Raw genomic sequence first — 5314 nt, 5'->3', positions numbered from 1 at the left:
TTTCTTATAACTGAACTTTTATTGCACATTAAATAACTAGTCTGAGTCACCTAAAAGAACAATCTCACAGCTCGGATGGCTAATGCTTCATTTGGCTTGGAAAGCTTGGGAGTGTGAGCTGGGACTGTGGGCTGCTCATCGATGGGTCACCTGGTGGGTCTTCTGGAAGATGGATGATATGGAATCACTTAATTTTTCTGCCTGATCAATGTCCATCAACAGGGAGAATACTTAGGCGAATGCCAAATTTTCCTCCGGCTAGCCAGCTTATTTACATGGTGTTTGCAGAAAATAGGGCAAATATTAATGAAGAAATATCTTCAATTTCCCACTTGCCGTATATTTGCTTATATTCCATTGATCAAAGTAAAACACATGACTAAACTGAGTCGGTATGGCCAGGACATAACCAAGGACAGTGAGTTAGGGGGAGAAACATTTACGCCCATTCTTTGTTTTTATACAAATCTGCTTACATACATGCATAAAAATGGCATCATTTTTATTTCCTCTGTGTGTATGTTTGTGTATGTGCATGTGTGTGTGTGCATGTATGTGTGGATCATTTTGACGTCACTTTGAAATGTTTATTTTTCAGTATATTGAAAACATCATGCTAAGTTTGTATTTATCTGAATAATTTTAACACATTTTATTATTCTACTAAACAAAGCATATTTATTGTTTTATCTAACATCCAATTATTAAATATTATTTTTGAAATATTATTGTCATATCCAGCTCTGTTATTACCATTCATTCTGTAAAATGGTGGTTGTTTATACTAATTGCATTCATTATTAATGATGAGATAGTGTATCCATCTTTCTCATGCCAGTTTAAATTCACTTTTTTACTCAGCCATAAGGGTAAACACAATTACATCATTTACAAGGGAAATTGAGGGAACTGGAGGACGTTATGCTAAGTGAGATTAATCAATTACAAAAAAAAAAAAAGAAATCAGATGCTTTCCCAAGTATGCAGAAGCTAGTGAGAAATGGGTAACAGGAGGAAGTCTAGATGAAGTAGGAGATCCTAGAGAGAAGCAAATAAGGCGACCTAACTGAGGGGATGGGAGGGGGGAAGAGGGAAACTCTCTAAAGCATATGATGTATTAAAAAAAAAAAAAACCATATCAAAGTCCATTACTAAGCCATGCATGGGAAGAAGTGATGGGAGAGAATGGGGAGGGAATTGGTAAGGGATGATTGGGTCCTGTGGGCATGTCTGTCTCCACCATCTTTTTTTTTTTTTTTTTTTTGGTACTGGGGTTCCTGGAAGCCCTTCTACCTCCGGGCTACACTCCCAGACCTATTTTATACTTTTTTTTTTTTTTTTTTTTTGGAAACTGGGTCTCTTAAGCCAGCGCGGCTGGCTTCAAACCTGCGCGATCCTCCTGTCTCAGCCTCCCAAGCGCGAGGATTACTAGCGTGCACCACCACGCCCGGCGGTCTCCACCATCTTTTACCCTATTAAGATATGTGACTACAATGCACTAATAAAAAATTAAAATAAATAAATAAATTTACTGTTTGCCAATGGATTTAAATTGAAATAATATTAGTATTTTAGGATAAAGTTAGAAAAGTTTAATACCTATTAATTAAGGACTTTTCTTGTAGTCACTGCCAAAAGTGTTACAAACTAATAATACAATCAAGAATTGCCTCTTCTTCTATTTTCAAAATAATTTTGTTATAAAATGCACATATTTTAAATATAAGCCCGATGCCTTTTTAATGAATAAAGGAAAAGAGAGAATAGATTAGGAGGAAAGAGAAAGGGGAGTGGCAAGAAATAGAAATCATAACAAATGGTTATGTTTCAGGAAAAATAAACCATTCATGTATCAAAGATTAAGTAAAATTCTGAAGATGGATGAACATTCCCAAATAGAGCGAAAACCTGAAAAGAAGACCAGTTGGCATGGCAATAAATAAATAAATAAATAAATAAAATGCAAAAAAATTTAAAAAGCTAAAAGTTGACCTATAAAGAAAAGAGAAAGAGAAGAATCAGTCAAGTGCTTTCCCATAAAACACAAAGCTATCTGGGATCATATAAGTCTCCAAACTATTCTTAAGAAAAATTCCTGATTATTGCTTTAAATAATTATAAATATTATTTAAAATTATATAATTTATAAAATTATAAATATGATTTTATTTCTTACATATAAATAAGTCATTGGGGACATAAAGAAAATAAAATCAAATTGAAGCTGCATTTAAAGGCTAACTCAGTTCATCTTATACATTATATTTACTTATCACTTCAATAATAAAAGAAAGATCATTCTCTTTCATGAAGGTAAAAAGAGATGAAAAGAAGTAGGAGAAATATTTGAGAAAAATAAGAATATTAAAATAAGAATATTAAAGAATAAGGACATATTAAAATGGAAAAACATCCACTCAATGATCCAATAAATAATCATTTTACATAGCTTTATCCAATACAATTAAATATACAAAGCAAAATTCAGAATGTTAGGGCATGTCATAGACAATGCTTTCTCTCACAAAGTTTGTGAAGAAAATATACTTGATGTATAGATATACAGACACTACTAAATTTACAATGTACTATTACTATACATATATTCATATACTAAATATAAAAGTTTTCCAAATTTATATTTTCCAATACAGAGTAGAACATAAATTGAGACAGTTTGGTTACTTTTATAAATATGGATCTTTTAAACTGAAAAAGAAATCATCAGACATCATGTACTTTAGGTTCAGATTCTAATTATTTATGTTATGTTTCTAATAAAAGCCAAGTCTATGTCCGAGCTTTATGTTATGTAGTAAAATATTAAAATTCAGAATTTTTTTCATTTAAATTATAAAGCACAAGAGCGTCACAACTTGAATTATAGCATCAGCATTTTCCTTCGAACTGAAACAAACTTCTAAAAATATGGGAATACTTTGATGGAAGATAGTACATCCAAATTCATTTATCTCCTATATTTAAGTTATCCCCAGCCTTCATATACAATTTTTATTGTATATTTTCTATGTTTAGTACACCAACCAAAAGTCAGTATTTATAAGGTTTGAAAGTATAGAGGTTAAAGAGGTCACAATAAGCCACATTGAATTAATACAACTCAATAACATATAAATACATGTACACACAAACACACAAAAATGCACAGACACACAAAAACACACAGATACACACCTTCAAAAGATGTTGTCAGAACAAAAATCTAGCCAAATTTAAGTGAAAGTAAATTGCTAAAACTATTCACTCCTTTAAATTGTTGGCTGTGTAGGTAGATGATTTAAACAAAAGATTTTTAAAATTTTATCATAATGACTGTCATTTTTGTCCAAATGAGAAGGGCTTCATTGTAGAAAAATGATTATGTCCACTTTTTTAAAGGAAAGACATGTTAATCCTTATAATTTTTAAATGAGAATCAAAATAATCTACAGACAGATTATAAAAAATTCAGAAATTTAAATTTTCTATGTCAAAATCATAAGTTGATTTTGCATTTCAAATGAGTTTTTCTAACAAATTCTGTCTAATTGTTTTTTATTATTTACCAAGTATACCAAGAATTTTAGGGCATTGAAATGGATCAAGTGTTTTGACCAAAGTTGTTGACCCACGAGTGAATTCAGTGTATGTTAAGACAGGAGAATGAGAGGAGTCTGAGTCATTATACATGTTAAGGATGGTTGAACACAATGGCTTTTATGTTTAAAGGATATATCACACAATATTTCAATATTATTTTCAGAAAGTTTTCACTAAACTTTTGCAAGCACTTAATACATTTCATCTCCAGAGGATTCAGGGAAGATTTATGTGGATATATTTCAGGAAGGGTGATTAAAATTCACATAAAAATAGCACATACCACTAAGTAAAGACTACTCTGAAAATAAATAACCAATAATATTATAATTTTTTATCCTCTTCATGTGAGAATTTGTCACAAATTACTTGATAAGTTCATTGGCATAAAGCACATGTTTTCCAGCCTTAATGGGAGGGAAATCTAACACATTAAAAGAAAAAAGAATTGTTTATTTAAAATGTGATTCAAGCAAGCTGGATGTGATGGCACACATCTGTAATCCTAGGCTGAGGCAGGAGGATTGTAGGTTCAAGACCAACCTTAGAAACTTAGTGAGACCCAGCAACCTAGTAAGACCCTGTTACAAAACAAAAATTAGAAAAAGAAGTGTGGGTGTGTAGCTCAGAGGTCCAATGTTCTGGGTTTAATCCTCAAAACAAAGCAAAACAAAAAAGATAAAGAAAGCCTTTTTGGCTCTCCCAGGGGCACCATGGCGGTCGGCAAGAACAAGCGCCTTACTAAAGGCGGCAAGAAGGGAGCCAAGAAAAAAGTGGTTGATCCATTTTCTAAGAAAGACTGGTATGATGTGAAAGCCCCGGCCATTTTCAATATAAGAAATATTGGGAAAACACTAGTCACGAGGACTCAAGGAACTAAAATTGCATCTGATGGCCTCAAGGGTCGTGTGTTTGAAGTGAGCCTTGCTGATCTGCAGAATGATTAATTCACATTTAGGAAATTCAAGCTAATCACTGAGGACGTTCAGGGTAAGAACTGCCTGACTAACTTCCATGGCTTGGATCTTACACAGGACAAGATGTGTTCCATGGTCAAAAAATGGCAGACCATGATTGAAGCTCATGTTGATGTCAAGACTACGGATGGTTATTTGCTGCATCTCTTCTGTGTTGGTTTTACTAAAAAACGCAACAATCAGATACGGAAGACCTCTTATGCTCAGCACCAACAGGTCCACCAAATCCAGAAGAAGCTGAGGGAAATCATGACCCAGGAGGTGCAGACAAAATGACTTAAAAGAAGTAGTCAATAAGTTGATTCCAGATAGCATTGGGAAGGACATAGAAAAAGCTTGCCAGTCTATTTATCCTCTTCATGACATCTTCGTTAGAAAAGTAAAAATGCTGAAGAAACCCAAGTTTGAATTTGGAAAACTAATGGAGCTTCAAGGTGAAGGTAGCAGTTCTGGAAAAGCTACTGGGGATGAGACAGGTGCTAAAGTTGAGCAAGCTGATGGATATAAACCACCGGTTCAAGAATCTGTTTAAAAGTCCAGATTTTTAATAGTGACAAATAATAGGTCCTATTTGTGAAAAAAATAAAGAAAAACCATAAAATGGAATTCAACTAAAGCAATAGCAATGTTCATTCTTTCACTTTTTTAAAAAAGGTCTTGCATATTTTATCTTATTCAGAAGAAAAAACCATAAAAATTCTAAGAATAACATGCATAGAAATTATTTCTATAAAAGT

General features: G+C 32.8%; 1 pseudogene across 1 annotated transcript; it reads left to right on the top strand.

Annotated features, from left to right (window-relative positions):
* Positions 1 to 4313: 4313 nt before the first annotated feature.
* LOC308264978 (small ribosomal subunit protein eS1-like) lies at positions 4314 to 5109 on the top strand (annotated as a pseudogene). Its single transcript has one exon. The product of its transcript is annotated as a small ribosomal subunit protein eS1-like (transcript).
* Positions 5110 to 5314: the final 205 nt, after the last annotated feature.

Source organism: Muscardinus avellanarius (genome assembly GCF_963383645.1).
Source record: "Muscardinus avellanarius genome assembly, chromosome: 7".
Classification (NCBI taxonomy): domain Eukaryota; kingdom Metazoa; phylum Chordata; class Mammalia; order Rodentia; family Gliridae; genus Muscardinus; species Muscardinus avellanarius.
Note: the sequence above shows the minus strand (reverse complement) of the source record. Positions and strands in the feature narration are given on the sequence as shown.